The 21,358-nt window shown below is 46.6% G+C and overlaps 1 protein-coding gene across 2 annotated transcripts in view; it reads left to right on the forward strand.

Annotated features, from left to right (window-relative positions):
- SHROOM3 (shroom family member 3) overlaps nucleotides 1-21,358 on the forward strand; it is a 258,394-nt gene that overhangs the window by 146,758 nt on the left and 90,278 nt on the right. The window lies entirely within an intron of this gene.

Here is a 21,358-nt window from a genome sequence, read left to right on the forward strand (position 1 = left end):
ATACATGACAATTTGACCAATGTTTTCAACTTACTTGGAAAATAATCATTTTTTGGCTATGCGAGGTAACTTGGTGAATCGACGTGTGATGGAGTTCTGGTTCCTGAATGCCACCGTGTAGATATCAATGTAATATTGGGTAGTTCTTGTTCCCTCCCTATCATTTACGCAAACTCTGACTTCAACTGCTAAACCAATATTTGCCGTTTCTTTTAGTATACTCCTCTCTTTTGTGCTTGAGTATTTGAAAGCCTGGAGAACATTTGTCAGAATCCCAGCCTGACTGGGAGGAGGAGAATGTGAATGCTTCTGAGCTAGAAGAAGCATAATGTGTCTGGAGAAGAATGAAAGGTCAGAGAGCTGGAGCTTTGTTGGTTCACCAGGAAATATTTCTTTATATATGAAGGCTGACTGAGTCATTTCTCTGTATTCTTGGTCCCACTCCTCCCAACCTGCACAGAGAGTATGTTAGCTCCGAGTTCTGGCTTCCTCCATAGGAGACGTCACGAATTTGTCCAGAATTTGCATTAACTAACGTGTGGGTGAAAATGCTAAATTGTGGCATTGTGAGACTTCTATTTCTATTATAACAAATCTTTGGGGAGAGGGTGAATTCATAGAGACCTGCCACTGTTGCTGGTTAAACAAGGTATGTTTACCTTTCTGTATGTGAACTTGCCCATCCCTGGTGTGCAGAGAGAGCTTCTCATGAGGCTCTAGTGGCTACAAACAGCAGTAGCTATGATTGCTTGTAATGAAATATGGACTAGCGTGCCAGCCTAACAGAGGAGTGTAGGTATGCTATAGAACTGACATTTTCACCCAGCCTGAGGACTGGGTATCCTTTCCACTCAAGAATGCTGAATAAACTGTCCCTATGGTGCTGCAACACCTGAGATTAAATTCAATACACAATCTAGCTCACAAAGGGGTTGGTTCTTGAGGGAGAAAGTACAATTGTTTTCTCAACTGCCTAAAAGCACATTTTTGGCTCTGCTGGATCCAGGATTAGGCCTCTGCAGATAGGAGGAAATCTCTATCCCACCTGGGCACTTCTGAGCAAACACTGGATTTTCCTGTAGACTGGCAGATTTGCTTTTCCAGCTGGTTATGGTTTGTGGAACTGCTAAACAATGTTTGCTGAACAGATTCCTATACTGCAAGCTGTGCGAACGGGGCTGCTCCATGCTCATGCTCCTCGAGAAGGCCCTGGTTAAGGAGGAACATCCCTACTCAGAAAGCACTTAAGCCTGTACTTAACTTTAAGCACATGCTTAAGTTGCCTCCTAATAAAATGGACTTCAGGCCACACATAAAGTTAAGCATGTGCACAAGACTTAAGGTCATGCTTAAAGTTAAGCATTGTGTTTAATTATTTTCCTAAACAGGGGTGTCACAGGGGGGAGGAGGGGTTAACCTGACCCTGGAGTCCTTGCTGCGAACAGTCCTCATATGCTCCTGCATAGGTTCAACACGGGGTGCTTTAATTTAGAATGTGCTATACAGGTGCTTGTCCCCCACAACACAAGGCTTTTTACCTTCTTCCAAGGCACAGGGTGTGAGATCTCACCTCGATGAGGTTCTGGGCTTCTCTGAGCCCTCTTCCCAACCTTTTCCATCTCCCTCCTGTCTCGCTTTTAGCTGCCTCCAGCTGAGGAGTGGCATCCCCCTTACTAACTTTATCAGGAATAGAACCAATTATCTCCTCACATTGGCCCTGGTGGGAACCCTTGCAAAGTGCCCAGAGGGATGAGTTAGCCGTAAACTGCTCGCACTGTCACATGGGGGTCACTGAGCAGAAGCTGATAAGTTCACTGCACACTCAGGGATTTTGGAGGAAGCTAAGACTATTTATGTGGGTAAGGCTTGGAAGGATTGGGCTCATATTCTCTACTCTGGCACAGGGGAAGTTTATGAAATTAATTTTCATTATAATAAAGGAGAGGTACCCGCATGACAACACAGGGCAGTGGGGGGAGAATTAGCTCTTTTTATGTGCAGCACCCAAGATAACTGCGTGCAGCGTGAGTGAGGAATTCTGTTAGAAGCATGTGGTAATTCAAGGTGTTACTCAAATAGTCCTTCGCTTCCTGAAATTCCCTTTCTCAGATGGCTGACGTTTCTCTAGAATCAAAAGCTGTGTACTCCCAAGCTTTGATTCTGAGCCTTTGGTGAAACCCTCAAAGATAATCAGTGACGCCCTGCAGATCCTCAAGTCTAGTGATCAAGGTGAAAGGCATTTCAGGGGAGATTAATGACCTGGTGAGAGAAGCTGCTGGCCCTAAATCCATTAAACCTGGCTGGTTGCTAATCCTCAGGCAATGCTACGTTGTTACTGTTTTAATATGAGTGGAAAGTGGAATAAAAACATAGGTGTATGGAATATTTTCATGGTAATTCAGCTTCATTTGGTAGCCATGTGGTATTGCTAGAGAATTACTGGCCTGTGTTTTAGCTCGTCAGATAACTTGGATGCTCTCCAGAATGCCCATCAATATCGTACATATAATAGTGTATGATCTTACTGTATGCACATTGCAAGACTATAAAACAGCTTCAAATATGATATGACATATTGAAAAAGCTGTTTGTCACCACGTCCTGCCAGTTTGGTGCTCACAGGCTAGAACATACATAAAATGGTGCACAAACTCTACTACGTTGTTTCAAAAGCAGTCTACATCGTTATTATTTTAATATTTATTTGTTCTGTGGTTTTACCCAAAGACAAGATCAGGACCCTCCCTGTGTTAGGTTCTGTACAAACACACGAGTCCTTTATCAGGTTCCACAGCACTTAAAGGGATTATATCCTCATGTTATTACCATGTAAAATTCTTTGAATTGGGACCAACCCAAGTTCTCAATGTACAAGATAATTGGTACGTCAGAATGTTGTGGGCCCTGCTCAGCAGTTTTATATGGTAATAAAAGGAGGTTATATTACCTTTAAATGCTCTGCTGACTTTCCTCTCTCATTAGAGTGCACTGCTGCAGTTGCTTCATTTGTTGATAGCTGAGAGTTTATTTGGTTCCTTGGAGTCATAAGATGCTTCTCCACGTGTCTTTCATCATGTCATGTGATTCAGGAACCTAGCTGCATTTCTAACAGCATAATTAGGTTTTTGTCATAGCCACTTACTTGACAATTATGTTTTTTGGCCATATTTGAAATTATGGTTTAATTAACGTAATTAACATCATGGGGCCACATTTTCAAAAAACATTCAGCATTGGCCAACCTCTGCTTCCCTTGAAATCAAGGAGAGTTTTACCATTATCTTCTCTGGGATCAATGTTTAAGTCAATGCTGAGCACTTTTCAGAATACTCTCCACAACTCTTTTTTTTAAAATCATATTATCTACACCTCTACCCTGATATAACGCTGCCCACAGGAGCCAAAAAAACCTTACTGCATTAGAGGTGAAACCACATTATATCAAACTTGCTTTGATCCTCCGGAGGGCGCAGTTCCTCTCCCCCCCACCCCCCGAGCACTGCTGTACCGCGTTATATCTGAATTCGTGTTATATCGGGTCAGGTTACATCAGGGTAGAGGTGTACTTGGTTTAATTGTAGCCAATCACTCTGGAGCCAGATCATGCCTGCCACGACCCGAACTTTAAAGGAGCTCAACAATTTGCAGTGTCATTCCCACTCTAGGGCCCAATCAGCGTGTTACATTTCCCATATCAGTGTGTTGTCAACAAGGCCTCTGCAGGATGTGCAAGGTATGAATTAATACCCCAGCGTCTCTGCCTTGTCATGTCTCACTGTTTAATCAGAATTTAACAAAGAGTTCCTCAGTGGAATAGTCTTTCAAGTACATGACTGGATGATGCTAATCCGACTTAAGCAAATGCTAAAGAAAAGGCTTTAAGACTGTCACTATTCAATGAGAGCAAAGCCAGCAAGCCGCCTGGTTGTGAAATATGTTTTCTTTACTAATAGGGCAGTGGTCGGCATCCACAATAATATTTAATTCAGGGTATAACTCTGCTTTCAACAGTGGCAGCAACACAGATGCCCATTATGTACAGGAGAGGCTGAGCTTGGGTAATTGACAGAGTGGCACCAGCAACCAACTGTACTTGAAAACATTCCCTTCTTCTTCGGCATAAGACTTGTGATTCCCTCCCGCCTCTCCTTACAGCTGTCATGTGGGCAGATGTTATTTTTGGTTTGGGATTAGCAGCGCCTCACTTGCTGCTGATGGCTCCTGTTTTATGGTGGTACCTTTTTAATGATGTCTGGAGAATTTAGGTATCAAAAGCAAGCTCTGAAGGGCAGCCCAGTTGGACGTTGCCTGAGTAACATGGAGATCAAAGGAAGGCACCACAGCATTGGTCCGTGTGCTTGAGAAAAAGCAGTTTGATTTAAGAAGATTTAGGCACCTCATTAATTAAACTGTGTGTGGGATGTTCTCCTGTTGCTGGTGTAGTGGAAAGATATATCCTCATTGCATCGTGAGAGTACTAAATTCAGGAAACGTATGATGCAAGTGAAACAAGAATGGCTAGGGAGTGTTGTCTAGGGACGGTGACTGGAAGACAATAACGTAAATTCTATTTCCTGCTCTGCTACTGATTCAGTGTGTGACTTTGGGCAGCTCACCGTAGCCAAGATTTTCAAAAATAGGAACGTTAGGCTCCTACATTACTGGACAGATTTTCAAAACTGCTCACCACCCAGCAGCTCCCACTGAAGTCAATGGGATCTATTGGGTATGCCATTTATAATCAGGCCATTTAGTTAGGCACCTAAATAAGGTTTGAGGAACTTAACTTTAAGCTCTTGTTTTTTGAAAATCTTGGTCTTCATTTCTCAGTGCATCATCTTGCCCATCTGTAAAAGATGATACTTACTCAACAGGGGTCAGAGTGACTGAATAGGGGAGGGAGAAATATAGCGGATTTCTAAGTAGTAACAGCAACATCTGAAAAAAAGGAAAAACAAATGAGGGCATCCTTTATAAATGCCCAGTATTTTCCCCTCCCCATTTTAGTCACTCTGCCCTCTTATGCTCAAGTGTCATCATCCCCTCAGTGCCTGCAGCAATGGCAATTACTGCAGAGCAGGTATGGAGCAAGACAGAGGCTGTAGGTTGTTAGAAGAGGAGCTTTTCCTGGTTAGTTAGTGTCTGCCTGTTCAAGGTGTGAGCAAGACTGGCTCTGTCTCCATCCCTCTGGGATACCCTTCTTGAGCATAGCTTCACCTCTTTGTCGGAAACAATAGCATTAATGGTAAAGCTGCATGTCACTGGCGTACGGCCTCCGTGTGCAGCTCGCTATGCACTCAGACCCGCACCCAGTTCTGAAGATCCTGGCCTGTTGGACAGCAGCACCAAGGTCTGTGAGTTAAGAGAGTGTGTGCGTGTGTGTGTGTGTGTGTGTGTGTGTGTGTGTGTGTGTGTGTGTGTGTGTGTGTGTACGCAATATTTACAGATGGCAGAAGGGGGCACAGAGGACAGTACAAGAGACGGTCTCATGATCTGGGTTAGTGAGTGTTTCTGCTGGAAGGCATGCTGTAGATGGAAAGCCTTAGTTTCTATTGGAAATCCAAGCAGAAGGGTCTATTCTGAACCTGCACACAGGTTCTTTTCTCAGGGCATTTCATGCCAGGTTTGGTAGCCTCATTTCGCTGGCTTTTTTCTCCTGATTGTCTGGAGAAGACAATTTTCTACCAGAATATAGTTGGATTTCTTTAATCTCATTTCTCCTTGTTCCTGTTGTTGTTTTGGGGAAGGATTGTACTGAAATGTTTTACTTGTATTGTAGAAGATACGCTGTGCTGAAAGTCCTGGGGCGTCCATCCTGACCCTTTGCAGTTTCCTACTCTGAATGTTGTCCTTGTGGCTGTTGAGGTTTTGGGTTGTTCTTTGTGTAAATTGTTGAAACCTAGGATGATGCGGTGGGATAATTGGCAGTAGTTAGAAAGGCATCTTACAGTGAGACAGTCCATCACGTCACAGCTCTCCACTGGGCAGCAAGACTGAACAGACATTCTTGAATGATGCAGAAATCGCCCAGTGATAGCTGGATCGGTTTGTTCCTTTATCTAGTACACTGTTCCTTGTAAAGTGTCCAGCATGTGTGTACTGGAATGATTTAAACATGCTTCTGTTATTAAGTTGATTATTAGATCTGATGAGGATTTCATAACATAATGTAAAATCATGTTGGGTATTTAAGTATCAGACTCCACTTATGGGCATCAATCACACTTTTATCTGAAAATTTTGACCTAAATTCTTCTCTAACATATGCAGATCCAGTTGGTTCATTTTTGCCATTTAATTTACATGTCAAGAGAAAAATTGTTCCCCTTGTGATTTTTCTCCCCCCCCCATCCCATTTGTTTGTAGGTGGAAAGCCTTAGTTTCTATTGGAAATCCAAGCAAATTCACATGTATTAGTGGCTGAAATTAACTAGTCCTTCACTGGGTGCTAATATGGGACAACAAACATCCCCACAGCTAGTGGCATCCTGTGTTTAGATGCAGCACGTGCAACTGAGAGCTCATAATGCAAGGCTCTCCCTCGTCTGGGTCTGTCCCCCTCTGTCCGTTGGAAAAAGGGAGATACGAAATGAGTGAGATTTTAAAGGGCATGTTGAAAGACACTTGGCAAAACTCTTCATCCCAAAGTGATGAGACTTCTGATAATTCCTGGAGATTAATTCTAAAGGAAGGAGTCTCCTTCCACATGAGTTAGACTTGGCAGCTCTCTACACCCACATAGCCCCATGGCAATTCTGAACTCACCCCTCCCAGTAGCACGCACACGCACACACACACAAACATACAAACAAACAGAGGAAGGAGTGTTTCACAACAGAAACTACATAATGATACACACCTGCATTGTGCTCACAGGGAGGGCCCAGCTGTTTTCCACTGGTGTACAGGGAGAGCCAAGGAGAATCATTTTCAGTCACACCCTGAACAGTTCCTGCAGAAAGCAGTTGCAGGAAGAAGGGGCCCAAGCCTTGTTTATTGAAGTCCTGTTGACTTCAGTAGGAATAGAATCAACCCCCAATTGTGGGCACTGCAAAAGTACAGTCAGTGCATCATGGGAGCCTAGAGAGTTGGCTGGCCAGATTCTGCTTTCAGAGACTTCAGTGCCAATGATGCAGTGGTACGATCAAGAGCAGACTCACATGTGGTAGCACTCATAAGAGCAGCGTGCGGCGATGATTTATTGTTATGCCTCTCACGCTAGGAATGATTAGATGGTATCAGAAGCAAAACCTTTGTCCCAAACATAAAAGGAACCTATTTTGTGATTTGGAAAAAAGGGGCTAACTTGTGTGTGGCGCTGCCCTTCCAGGCTGGACCGCTAATTTCAGAAGTAATCAACATGCTGTCTCACAGACAGGTTGTGTTTAGGGGCGGGCAGGTAGAGTTGAACTGTGTAATGGCTTTGTCTGCTAGGAATGTGGTTAGAGAGAGCAAACAGTAAGGGACTGTGGCTGGACATGGTGACTCAATGTGTAGCACAAAACTTACCAAAGGGGGCTGGCTCCTGTTTAATGCAAATGGGGTAACCAGCAGGATTCGTAGGTTAAAGAGCCTCAGCCTATTCTGAGTGGAGACAAGAAGATTTTCAAGGGAATCTAATAAGAGTACCAGAGAGTTGATTTCATCAGGATCCTGATAAATGCCCCAGGTACGGATGATTGCCTGGGAACAGATTCAGTGACTCTAAACAATGGGTCACTGGCACACCAAGTCCATTTAAAGCACATACCTGGCAGTGCCTACAAACCTGTTCGCAGGTCTGAATCAGTGAATCAACATCACGCTGTTTCTCTGCTCCACTGTGATTGCTAAATGATTCCTTCGTATCTAAATATTGATTTTAAAAGAGTCCTAGGGGGTTGTGTGTTGGTTATTTGTCATGGCTCCACTGAGCATCTGCCTCTTTCTCAGTTTCTCCATCTGTGAAATTGGGGCAATTATAAAATGTACCAAGCTCTGTAAAAAGTGTTAAGATCCTTGGCTGGAAAGTTGCTATATCAGTGCAAAGTGTTGTGAGCTCACTTTTGCGCTGGGGAAGCTACACTTAACTGCAAATTACAGCATAAAAACTGGTTTTCCTTGATTGTTCTTGAATCAGATACCACTTACATTGTTTGTAATACAGGCTGGGATGCTGGCAGAAAGGGACTGAAAGGAAAATTGTGCTCATTAAACATACCTTTTAAACAGGACAAATCAAGAGTGCATCTGGCACATTGAACTTATTAACCTGTATTCTGGTGTTAGTATTTATTTGTATTAGAGTAGCGCCTAAAGGCCCTAACCAGGTAAGGGCCCCGTTGTCTTAGGTGCTGTGCAGACATGTAGTAAAAGGCACTGTCTGCCCCCAAAGTGCTTACCGTGGAAATAGTTGAGTTAAAAATCAAATTGATCTGTGAAGGAAAACATCCCTGAGCCCGCTTTATTGTCCCCTTTCTTAGAGGAGACATGGGGAAGGTATACAAAATAATGAATGGTATTGAGAAGTGGAGCCAGGCCCTTCACAGAGCACTTCAATAAGGGGACAGTCAGTGAAATGGAAAGGCAGCAAATTACAAACTGGTGAAAGGAAATGTTGTTTTATGTGATGTGTAATTGGTCTGTGGAACTCGCTGCCACAAGATATCAATGCTAAGAGCTTAGCTGGAGTAAAAAATGACCTGGATATTTATACAGATAATGGGAATATCCAGAGTTACATTAGACACGTTAGAAGCCTTTGTTGTGCAGGGCACAAGCCAAACACAGAGTTTAGGAAGGTGTGTTCCTTATGGACCGGGTATTCCATAAGTACCTAGCATGAGGTTTCTTGTGCTTTCCTTTGAAGAAGCTGGCGCTGGCCACTGTTGGAGAAAGGTTACAGGACAAGATGGACCCTCCTGCTCTGATCTGGTCTGGCAGTTCCTGTGTTCCTATTTATGTCTTCTGTCATGGTAAAGATGTCAGACAGCCATTGAATTTCACTTGACTTTATGGTCACTCTATGTGTGCATGAAGTGACACTCTTGATGAGTCAAGAGATGCTAGTGTTCAGACACTGGCATAAGGATATACATCCAGACACACAGAGAGAATCTTCATATTTGGGACATGGTACAGTACATGGTCTATTGCCCATTTAAATGGTTGTCCCAATCCAAAGGCATATGGGGCCTAACCACTGGAAGAGTAAAGGTGCAGTGGAAGTGTTTGCACTGTCCTGAATTTGCCTTGAGAAGTGGTTTGAAGGAGGAGACTGTAGCAGCCTTATGTGTCAGTTTAAGAACGATGTGGCACGTTTTCTTTTGTCCTGTGTCCTCGTGACTGTATTTCTCCATCAGTTTCACAAACAGTTGTCTGTGGTTCAGTGCAAATCACTCATTGAATCAGTGGGAATCAGCTGAAAACTCTTTATATCAAGAAAAAGGTTAATACTGGCTTGTAGTGCTACATTTTATGGGAATGAGAGTGAACACTGCATTTGTTTTGTAGACCCCTACAAAGCCATTAGATTCGAAGTGGCAACTGACCCAGAAATGTAGCAGCTGCATTACTGGCTATCACTAAAATAGGCTCTCCGTGACCTAGTTTCTTTTCACACTTTTCAGAGAGTATTTAGTTGCACAGTGAGTGAATCCTCTTTAATAATACAGCAGCAACAAATTAAGCAGTGGCTCACTGAGGTCCTAGGTAAAGCGAACAGAGAAGTGGTGAATCAGGTGGTGTGAACAGGAACAACACTAATGCTTATAACAGTTTGGAAAAGTCTGGGAATAAGGGCAACTTCAGAGACGAGGACTAGTTGATTGTGAGTGACTTTTTTTTCAAAAGCATTTAAATGACTTAGGAGCTTACGTCCCATTTTCAAAAGCGCCTAAGTCACTTAGAAGTCATTGAAAGTCAGTGAGACTTAGGCTGCTACGTGACTTAGGTGCTTTTGAAAAGGAGACTTATGCCCCTAAATGACATAGATGCTTTTTAAAAAAATGTTACCGTGTCTGTGTTTTCCCCCAGCGCACTCGATTGTCCAGATTGTTCCTGCCAGGTAAACATTTAGGAAGGTTGTATATATTAGAGATGTGAAACGGAGATAAAAACGTGTCTTGGATGGCCTGAATTTCAGCCTTTTTGGTGTACTTGAATGTTCCCCAGTGTTAATTGGGAAAATACTGCAGTGTGGAACAAGTGGTAAGGTGAGGAGTAAGGTAGAATTTCACACAATGGATGTTGAGCCTTTTAGGAGGGGACAGCTTTGGAGGCCTTCATTGAACTGACCCTGACCTTAATTACAAGCATGTGTGTGTTGCCTCCACCCTCTGGCTCTCCAAGCCCTGGCTATAGGCCTAAGCTTCTGTGTGTGTGTGTGTGCATGGCTCTTAGCCTTCCCTTATCTCTCTTGCTAATAATAGTATATCAGTCACATTTCTAAAGGTAAAGCTCTTGAAAAGGAGCTTCCTATGTTCACACAATTCACACCCATTTTTGGTTAAAGGTGGTGCCAAACCTAAACCATCAAGAACAACCCTGTTAGCACATATGTTTTAACTGTCTAATTGCTTTTAATTCTGTTCTAATGCAGTTTATGTGGAGCAACAGTAACATCCATTGGCCTAGTAAACTAGTCAGAAGTACTGTAGAACCATATATACAGGATGTGCAGTAATTCAAGCAGAGTCTGTCAGAGCCTTCCTTCACTAGCTAACGTACATCCTCTCCAAAACAGGCAGCCAATAACATAGGGCCCAGATCCTGAAAGTTATTTAGTTGCCTAATTCCCATTGAAGGCAGGGAGTCAAGAGCCTGAATACCTTTTGAGGCTCTGAGCGGTAGCACTTATCTAACTAGTGCTTTACACCCTGATAGCACTTTCCAGATGTTAACTCATCATCCTCGTTCCTCACAATACCTCTGCAAGCCATAGGTAAGAACTAGTAGTCCCATTTTCCACTGAAACTGTTTGGATGGAAAATTTTTGTCCAGCTCTCCTCAGATTATAGCGTCAGACTCAAACACATATTAAGTAACTTGTCCGCATCGCAAAAAAGAGTCTGGGTTAGAACTGGGACTAGAACTCAGAAGTCCATAGTCCCATGTTCGGTGCATTGCACATGCTGAATCTCTTCCATCTACATTTGTGGCACCAACCCACCCTTAAAAATAAGGGCAACGAGAACTTTACACAACCAACATCACAGCTGAGGTCCAAAGCTTCTCAATTCCAACAGGGTATGAATAGAATTGAGTGTAAAATATCCAGCAGTATCAGTTCACAGTGGTTCAAGCATTCTGGTTTTGTCTTTTTGGTTTCACCTTATGTAGATTTGTACCCTTTGAATTTTGCTTTTAGATATAGGTTTGACTCAGACCACAAAACTCCAGCCACAGCCACGAAATTTCACACTCTCTGCACTGGAAGCTACAAATTCAGCCAAAGGTTACTGCAGATTTGGTTCAGACCCAGGAAAGTTGGCCTAGGTTTGGTGCCGTTAATGTGGAGCAACGCTGACATCCAGATTTGCCAAAAGGCTCCCAAATCTTGGAGAATCTGGTCGAAGTTTTGATTCTGCAACACTACCAAGAAGGTTTGGTCTGGTTTCAGAATTCATTACACCACATTTGTGGTTGTAGCTCAGAATCCTCATCTACATTACTGGGCAGGGGGAGGTGAGGATGTGCACACGTAAATCCTCCAGGTCTTTGTTGAAACATACATATTTCTCATGATTTCAGAAGAGTCAAAATGAAGCAAAGTGTTAGCCTGGATGACTCTTCTTTTTTAAAGAAAAATAATAATAAAAAGCTCCCCTGTAAGGAGGCGCCCTGGCTCCCCGCCGCTCCTGAGGGGGACGAGCCAGAGCAGGCGCCTCAGTGGGCGGAGTCAGCACGGCCTGTCCCCGCCCCCCGGAAGTCAAGGGGCGGGACAGGAAGTATAAAAGCCTGGTCCCAGCACTCAGTTGGGTGCAGGCTGCCGGAGAGGACAGACGCTGGTGCCTGGGCTCCTGCCGGGCCGGACCTGCCCCGCGCCCACTACCCAGAGGAACGCTGGCCGGACCTGCCTTGCACCCATTACCCAGAGGAACGCTGGCCGGACCTGCCCCGTGCCCACTACCCGGAGGAGTGCTGGCCGGACCTGCCCCGCGCCCACTACCCGGAGGAGTGCTGGCCGGACCTGCCCCGCGCCCACTACCCGGAGGAGTGCTGGCCGGACCTGCCCCGCGCCCACTACCCGGAGGAGTGCTGGCCGGACCTGCCCCGCGCCCACTACCCGGAGGAGTGCTGGCCGGACCTGCCCCGCGCCCACTACCCGGAGGAGTGCTGGCCGGACCTGCCCCGCGCCCACTACCCGGAGGAGTGCTGGCCGGACCTGCCCCGCGCCCACTACCCGGAGGAGTGCTGGCCGGACCTGCCCCGCGCCCACTACCCGGAGGAGTGCTGGCCGGACCTGCCCCGCGCCCACTACCCGGAGGAGTGCTGGCCGGACCTGCCCCGCGCCCACTACCCGGAGGAGTGCTGGCCGGACCTGCCCCGCGCCCACTACCCGGAGGAACGCTGGCCGGACCTGCCCCGCGCCCACTACCCAGAGGAACGCTGGCCGGACCTGCCCCGCGCCCACTACCCAGAGGAACGCTGGCCGGACCTGCCCCGCGCCCACTACCCAGAGGAACGCTGGCCGGACCTGCCCCGCGCCCACTACCCAGAGGAACGCTGGCCGGACCTGCCCCGCGCCCACTACCCGGAGGAGTGCTGGCTGGACCTGCCCCGCGCCCACTATCCAGAGGAACGCTGGCTGGACCTGCCCCGCGCCCACTATCCAGAGGAACGCTGGCTGGACCTGCCCCGCGCCCACTATCCAGAGGAACGCTGGCTGGACCTGCCCCGCGCCCACTATCCAGAGGAACGCTGGCTGGACCTGCCCCGCGCCCAATATCCAGAGGAACGCTGGCCGGACCTGCCCCGCGCCCACTACCCAGAGGAGCGCTGGCTGGACTTGCCTCAGACCCGGTACCCGGAGGAACGTCAGCCGGATCTGCTGCGTGCCTGATACCCCGAGGAGTGGCCTGAGCTTCCCCATGACCGGTACCCGGAGGAGCCCATGGTCTGGGACCCCCCAGACGACGCCAGCAAGGACCAGGTACCCAGAGAGGGGTAGGTTGGAAGTAGCCTGGGGATAGCCGACCCTGGTTCGGCTCCTGAAGCGCCCGAACCCATGTCAGTGTGTTGTGGCCAGGATCCCCACTGACCGCAGCGAGTCTTGACCGCTGCTAGGGCCCCGGGCTGGAACGCAGTGGAGTGGGAGGGCCTGCGTTCCCCCTGCCACCCGTAACCGGGTGGCAGACTCCCCCTCTTCCCGCCTATTGCCACTGCTCTGCCCTGACCCAAAGGGCCAGAGCAAACTAGACTTGTGTTTGGTGCCCGCCCGAACCAAGGGCTGGGCCCCTTTGACTTTGCCACTGTGCTGCCCTGACCCAGAGGGCCAGAGCTAAACTAGACTTGTGTTTGGTGCCCCGCCCGGACCAAGGGCTGGGCCCCTTTGACTTTGCCACTGCGCTGCCCTGACCCAGAGGGCCAGAGCGAACTAGACTTGTGTTTGGGGCCCCGCCCGAGCCAAGAGCCCGGGCTGATACTGTGTTTGCTCAGCCCCTGCTAGGGGCCTGAGCCTGAGCTATTACTGCCTGGCCTGTCCAAGGGCCTGGGCTGATACTGTGTTTGCTCAGCCCCGCTAGAGGCCTGAGCCTGAACTATTGCTGCCCGCCCTGTCCAAGGGCCGGGGCTTATTGACTTTGAGAGCCCCGACCCCGGCTAGAGGGCCGGGGCTCTACCCTGTTTACAGACCTTGTACCCCGCTCAACACCTGCCGAGGGCTAAGCCTACCCGGACTGCAGCGCGTAAGGAGGCGCCCTGGCTCCCCGCCGCGCCTGAGGGGGACGAGCCCTGACACAACCGGCTTACATCCCCCCCAAAAAATCCCCAAACATTCCTTGTATCAGTTTCTTATTGAATCGTATTCAAAGATTCAAAGAACAGGTGAGTTATTGTGTACACAGTGAAGAAAATCTCTGATTCAGCAGAAAGCTGTTAAAAATAAGCAGCAAGATTAAACTCAAGCTGTGACTCACTGAAAACTATACTCTGATCCTTTGTTTGGAAGGCCACCCAGTTGGCCAAGTCAAAGTACTGTAGTGTCTACTTGTGTTTAATATAGTTCAGACTTCTGTTAGCACTAATTAGAAAGGCAATTTAGGCCCAAATATCCTTCCAACTTGCTGGGCACCCACAATTTCTGTTACGGTTAAGGTGTATTGCCTGCACGCAGCAGAAGGTCTCTCACTGGCTTCAGAGGGTTTGGATCAGGCCCCAGGTCCTCAGCACTTTTCAAAATCTGGCTCGTTTTCATTTAGGCTAAAGAAAGCAACACCATCGACTGTAGTTCTGCTCTTCCTGGCCACTGTTTTGAAGTCACTCTTTTAGATTTTATTGCCCATTTGCACATAACACATGGATTGGGAGAGAGAAATCAAATAGAAGAGAGCTAGCTAGCTAAGTGGGAGGGATAGCTCAGTGGTTTGAGCATGGGCCTGCTAAACCCAAAGTTTTGAGTTCAGTCCTTGAGGAGGCCACTTAGTAATCTGGGGCAAAATCAGTACTTGGTCCTGCTAGTGAAGGCAGGGGTCTGGACTTGATGCCCTTTCAGGGTCCTTTCCAGCTCTATGAGATAAGTATATCTCCATATCTATATCATTGTGGGTAGAGTTGCCTGGCAGATGAGAAAATATTTTAATGTCCCCAAAGCATAGTGAAATCATTGTCTCACTCAAGAGAATCCCAGGAGACTGTTTCACGGCAGGGTGTAATTCGATGGCTGATAGATGCTCTTTATGAGTGAGCGCTCAATGGAAAATGAATGATGGTGCTTTGTCATGTGCTTGCAAACCTTATTAGCTCATCTCCCCACAATGTCTTCTCCCAGAGCAGCTGGTGTCAGCTCTTAGATTACCTGTCCCCCACCTGCATATGTTTCCCATCAGCTAATTTCATGAGGTTCTCTCAAGACTTGCCTCTTTCTCACACTGGCTCAAATCTCCTTGCTAAAGCTTTTAAACAAGCCTCATCTCATAGTTCACCACAGTCCTCTGATGCTCCCTCTGAGAGTCTATCTTCTCCCTTTACTACACCCTGACTTCAGTGCTTTCTCATTCAGCATCCCCCCAGTCTCTGTGTTGCTCCCTCAGCTTCCCCCTGCACCAGCTGATAGGCTCTTGCATGCCTCTCCACAGCTGCAGCTGTTTCCAGTTGGTGCTAGTATACTTTTGATATCTTTTCATGCACCGAAAGGGAGTATTTAGTCATTCTCAGACTCCAATTTATCACCCTCTAACATGCATGGTATATTGCTTTCCAGATCAGCTGTCCAGAGTTGTATTGGTTTGCGGGAGTTGATTTTTAATCAACCCTTCCTAACCACTGGAATTTCCCATGGTGTTTACTCTTTGATGTCCGTTGAGATCTTTCTTTCATTCCTGTAGTACTGGGTTTCACTGGGAGTGGCTGTCTGTTGGCTGTAGCTTCCTTGTCTATAATTTGTACATATTTCCCATGACCAGGAATCAGGACAGAGCACTGGATAAAATCCAGCTGGTTATGTTTTAGAGTGTGTAACATAGTTTTAAAAAGATAATTTTGTTTAAGAGGTATAAAAACAGTTCCCCTCTCACCCTTTCTCTTAACAGTGTTGGGTAACCACTACTGGCACCGTGCTCCTGGGGGCACACAGGGCAGTGGTCACCTGTGCAACTTTGAATGGGTGACGATGTGCACCAGCCCTCCCTGCACTGGTTCAGTGTGCTGGCAGGTGTGGGATGGGGACAGTATCTTGGAGGGTGATACCACTGCTGCTAAACTCTCTGTCGTTGTACTCAGGGAGCGTAAGGATGAAAGCGTTGGCGTGGAAGGTTCCATGTGCCCTTGTTTTTCACTTTTGTATCAATGGGTGGGGGGCAGGGGGTAGCCACAATCTAGCCCCGGGATTAGGGTTGGTCAGTTTTTTTGCTGAAACTGTTTTCCAGCAGAACAAGTGTCTGCTCTCCACAGAAAATGGTACTATTTCGCCGAAAAACCGAACATCCAAAACCTAAAATGTTCAAAATTGGGCCTCGTGGGAGTTTTAACTTGGGTACTTTATGCTCCCATTCTCCTCTATAGTCCAGGCTCTCTGGCTAGAGATTATACTGTAGGGTGACCAGATGTCCTGATTTTATAGGGACAGTCCCGATTTTTGGGCCTTTTTCTTAAATAGGTTCCTATTGCCCCCGACCCTCTGTCCCGATTTTTCACATTTGCTGTCTGGTCACCCTATTATACTGGTATATGGTGATGATTCCCCATGACAATCTCTGTTGACCATTTTATACCGTGATGCATCTGCAAACACTTGGAAGGTGGTAACGTGATAGGGAATAGCCAGCATGGATTTGTAAAGAACAAATCGTGTCAAACTAATCTGATAGCATTCTTTGATAGGATAGCGAGCCTTGTGGATAAGGGAGAAGCGGTGAATGTGATATACCTAGACTTTAGTAAGGCATTTGATACGGTCTCGCATGATATTCTTATAGATAAACTAGGAAAGTACAATTTAGATGGGGCTACAATAAGGTGGGTGCATAACTGGCTGGATAACCATACTCAGAGAGTAGTTATTAATGGCTCCCAATCCTGCTGGAAAGGTATAACAAGTGGGGGTTCCGCAGGGGTCTGTTTTGGGACCGGCTCTGTTCAATAACTTCATCAACGATTTAGATGTTGGCATAGAAAGTACGCTTATTAAGTTTGCAGACGATACCAAACTGGGAGGGATTGCGACTGCTTTGGAGGACAGGGTCAAAATTCAAAATGATCTGGACAAATTGGAGAAATGGTCTGAGGTAAACAGGATGAAGTTCAATAAAGATAAATGCAAAGTGCTCCACTTAGGAAGGAACAATCAGTTTCACACATACAGAATGGGAAGAGACTGTCTAGGAAGGAGTATGGCAGAAAGAGATCTAGGGGTCATAGTGGACCACAAGCTTAATATGAGTCAACAGTGTGATACTGTTGCAAAAAAAGCAAACGTGATTTTGGGATGCATTAACAGGTGTGTTGTAAACAAGACACGAGAAGTCATTCTTCCGCTTTACTCTGCGCTGGTTAGGCCTCAACTGGAGTATTGTGTCCAGTTCTGGGCACTGCATTTCAAGAAAGATGTGGAGAAATTGGAGAGGGTCCAGAGAAGAGCAACAAGAATGATTAAAGGTCTTGAGAACATGACCTATGAAGGAAGGCTGAAACAATTGGGTTTGTTTAGTTTGGAAAAGAGAAGACTGAGAGGGGACATGATAGCAGTTTTCAGGTATCTAAAAGGGTGTCATCAGGAGGAGGGAGAAAACTTGTTCACCTTAGCCTCCAATGATAGAACAAGAAGCAATGGGCTTAAACTGCAGCAAGGGAGATTTAGGTTGGACATTAGGAAAAAGTTCCTAACTGTCAGGGTAGTTAAACACTGGAATAGATTGCCTAGGGAAGTTGTGGAATCTCCATCTCTGGAGATATTTAAGAGTAGGTTAGATAAATGTCTATCAGGGATGGTCTAGACAGTATTTGGTCCTGCCACGAGGGCAGGGGACTGGACTCGATGACCTCTCGAGGTCCCTTCCAGTTCTAGAGTCTATGAGTCTATGAATCTATGCGTGATTTACTCAGCTGTTCCGTCAGCTCTGAACATGGACGTCAGTGTGCTGAGAAATTCACTCATGGATGCTGTAGCAAGGAACTAAGGGGAAGTTTTCTTTCATGGTGCTGAAGGTAGAACCAGACTTCAAGCTTTTCTGTCCTCTACGGACATAGTTCTGCCTGTTTGTCCAGGAATTAGTTACATCCGGCCCTGATGGCTGCTTTGTATATAAGCTGAACCTTCCAGTTTTAAGCACTACAAATACTTCATTTGCTTCACACTACAACATGGCTTACAGTGAACACAGTAGACTCCACCACCTGTACGCCATTTGCTGCCCTGGCTCTTTAGAAACCGTAAAATCAATAGTAAAGTCCCCTTTCTCCCTGCACACCCTGCACGGATTCATTCACAACCCCTTTTTGTCATCCTCCAAATATGGACTGAACCTGGGAGGCACAGGAGCCGTTGCCAATCAGGGCTCTGGGATTCTTTACCAGACCATTTTCACGTAGCCAACGTGATCGATTGGTTTGAAAGCATTGTGGGAATTCATCTGCCCGATGCCCTGCTCCCGTCTGGCCTGGTTGCAGTGCCTCTACCTGGAGCTGACACTGGGGGTTACTTCCAGAGCTAATGGAGTTTAGCATTGCTATGGCTCCACTACAGTTTCAAAGTAAACAGAAAGCGTTCCTGTTCTCTCAGGTTTATGACCAGTTGTGGTTTCAGGTTAGGCTTGTTTCATCGAGCACCTTGGCAACACTTTAACCCATAACTGGAACCCTGTGACACTTCCTGCTATTGGCATAATCCCCGAGATGCTCAAGAGGCTCGTAGGGGTTTAAGTCATACAACTCCCATCCTAGTTTGGAATACTTAGAGCCAGAGCCCTCTCTCTGCTCCACAGCACAGGTCATAGGATTGACTCCGGCTTCCATTCTGAGATGACAGTGAGTGAAAGCTCCTACCACCTTGACGGCTGTTTGGCAGCACAAGTCTGAGCGTTAATGTCTCAGGCCAGTCACCAGAGAAGAAGTGTCACAAACACTACCACTGCTGTTGGTACTGTCAGCTCCCACAAGGGTGACCAGATGTCCCAATTTTATAGGGACAATCCTGATTTTTTGGGTCTTTTTCTTATATGGGATCCTGTTAGCCCCCACCTCTGTCCCAATTTTTCACATTTGCTGTCTGGTCACGCTAGCTCCCACGTTGGCCAAGTCAGCAAAGACATGGCCGTTACCTGAATGGGCCATGAGGACTAAACCGTGCTTCGAGGGTGGTTTCTTCAGTTCAGAGTTGAAGAACATCGCAGTAAAGCTGCTACCGCCATTGTTCGTGCAGCACCTGGCTTGTGTATAATGAGGAGTTCAGTTCAGTCTCCAGCATGGCTCATTCTGCATCTTTCTCTGGCACTGAATTGCATAAACATTCATTTCACTCTCATTTCCTCCTTTCTATCAGTTACAAGGGAACAAAGGCTGCTCCAATGCTGAAGTTAGACAACCTGATGCGCACGCTTTCACAGCGTTAAGGCTGGGAATGTTCAGGAGACTGAGGAGCCTGACTGATTGGCCAACCAGAAGGGCTGAAACAAAGAGTTAAACTTGTAGGAAGGGCAATGAGGATGGCTGGGCTAAATTCAGTTGTCCGTGGCACCAGCGTAAATCTGGTATAACTCCATTGAAATCGGGGTAACTCCAGAGGCCCAGGGAGAAGGATGGTCTTGTGGGTTCAGTTCTTGGCTCTGCCAAAGATTGTGCGTGACCCTGAGCAAATCATTCCATGTCACTTCACCAATCCTCCATTCGCCCTCAGGAAAACAGAAAGAGCAGTATTCCTTTCGTCTGCCTCGTCTATTTACATGGTAAGAACCATGGGGCAGGGGTTGGCTCTTAATATGTCTGTGTATGACGCTTAGCGCAACAGGCCCCCATCTTGGCTGGGAGCTTTGAACAATACTATGACACAGATAATAACAGAGCCTGATCTGAAAGTCCCTAAATCTACATTCTACAGCACTCTACAGCAGTGCTTCTCAAAGTCGGGCCACCGCTTGTGCAGGAAAGACCCTGGTGGCCCAGGCCGATTTGTTTACCTGCCACGTCTGCAGGTTTGGCCGATCGCAGCTCCCAGTGGCTGTGGTTCGTCATTCCAGGCCAATTGGGGCTGCTGGAAGAGGCACGGGCTGAGGGATGTGCTGGCCACCGCTTCCTGCAGCCCCCATTGTCCTGGAGCGGCGAAGCACAGCCAGTGGGAGCCACGATCATCCGAACCTGCGGATGCGACAGGTAAACAAGCTGGCCCGGCCTGCCAGGGGCTTTCCCTACAGAAGCGGCGACCCAGCTTTGAGAAGCACTGTTCTAGCAAAAACAGTGTATTTAAAACAGAGGTGATGCTTTAATTCAGAAAGAATATTATCACGGGGCTTGGTCATCAGCTGCCTTAGGCACCCATGCAGGGAGTAATGGGATATCATGCATCTCCCCTTATTCCTTTGCATGGGCTACCCACATACCCAGTTGCAGGAGGGGCAAGAAATGCAGCTGCCATAGGGCTACCACCCTGTAATGTGGTGGGTGGGGAATGAGGTTGTCCCAGGAGCAGCCTCTCACTCAGCACTCATGGTAACACCATGCTCTAGTCCCCAGTGATCTGTTTGTATGTTTTCAGCAAACAATGCTTTATTACCGTACAAGTGAAAAGAAGGAACATAAAATTTAAAAAAAAAGAACATCTTGTGAAGCTGCTGTTCTCAGATCTCCTCTGATAAGGACAGTTCCAAGTGTTGGAGAAGTTTCCTGCTCTGAGATTTATTTAACTTCTTAGAGAAAAGCCACCTTCATCTCATTATTTTTTTTTCCAACACGGGTTTTAATTTGGTGAGAAAATATCTTTCCCATAAGGAAGCTATTCTGCCTCATTAACTTCTATAAAAAGCATCCCCCCAAGCTTCAAATGCTAAAAGAAGCATAAATTAAGGCAAAGTTTGTTGTTTGCTGCTTTAATCAACAAACAACCTTTAAAAAGGACCCACAAAAGATTCTCTAAATTAAATTTATTAGTGAGTGCAAAAGACTCGGCCTCCCAACTGCAAACCCGTCTGCCCAGGATGTTTGGAAGGGGTCGGGTTTCCAGAGTGGCTGGTTTTGTTTATAGTGTCTTACTGTCTAGGCAAGTTGTTGTGCTTCCATGCATCTCTGTCAAACTTTTGTGTTGCAGCTGAACTGCAGTGACTTGGGACAGAGTCTGTTAATTAGGACTTCAAAAGCCTCCTCCCTTTTCTTTGGTGTATAAATGTACTTTTTTTTTTAATCTGCTTGTCAGAGGTTCAGAAGGAGAGAGCAGCTTTTCAAAGCAGGAGAAATCTGCCCAGTCTGTGCTTCCTTCTTTATGCCTCTCCTGGCGGCCAGGAAAGAATTAAACGCAGGTCTTGCTTTTTAATTCTCCGTTACATGTTTACAAAACACCCTCCCCTGTCTCCTCTCAGCAGTATCACAACTACTGTTCTCCTATTATCTGTATTCCAGTGGTAACAAGGAATGGAGCCATTGTGCTAGGTGCGGTACAAACATAGAATACAAAACAGTCTTGAAGACAAGCCAAGACAGGCAAACAACAAATATTTGTAAGTTTGGTACAGTACAT

Source organism: Gopherus flavomarginatus, chromosome 3 (assembly GCF_025201925.1).
Source record: "Gopherus flavomarginatus isolate rGopFla2 chromosome 3, rGopFla2.mat.asm, whole genome shotgun sequence".
Classification (NCBI taxonomy): Eukaryota; Metazoa; Chordata; order Testudines; family Testudinidae; genus Gopherus; species Gopherus flavomarginatus.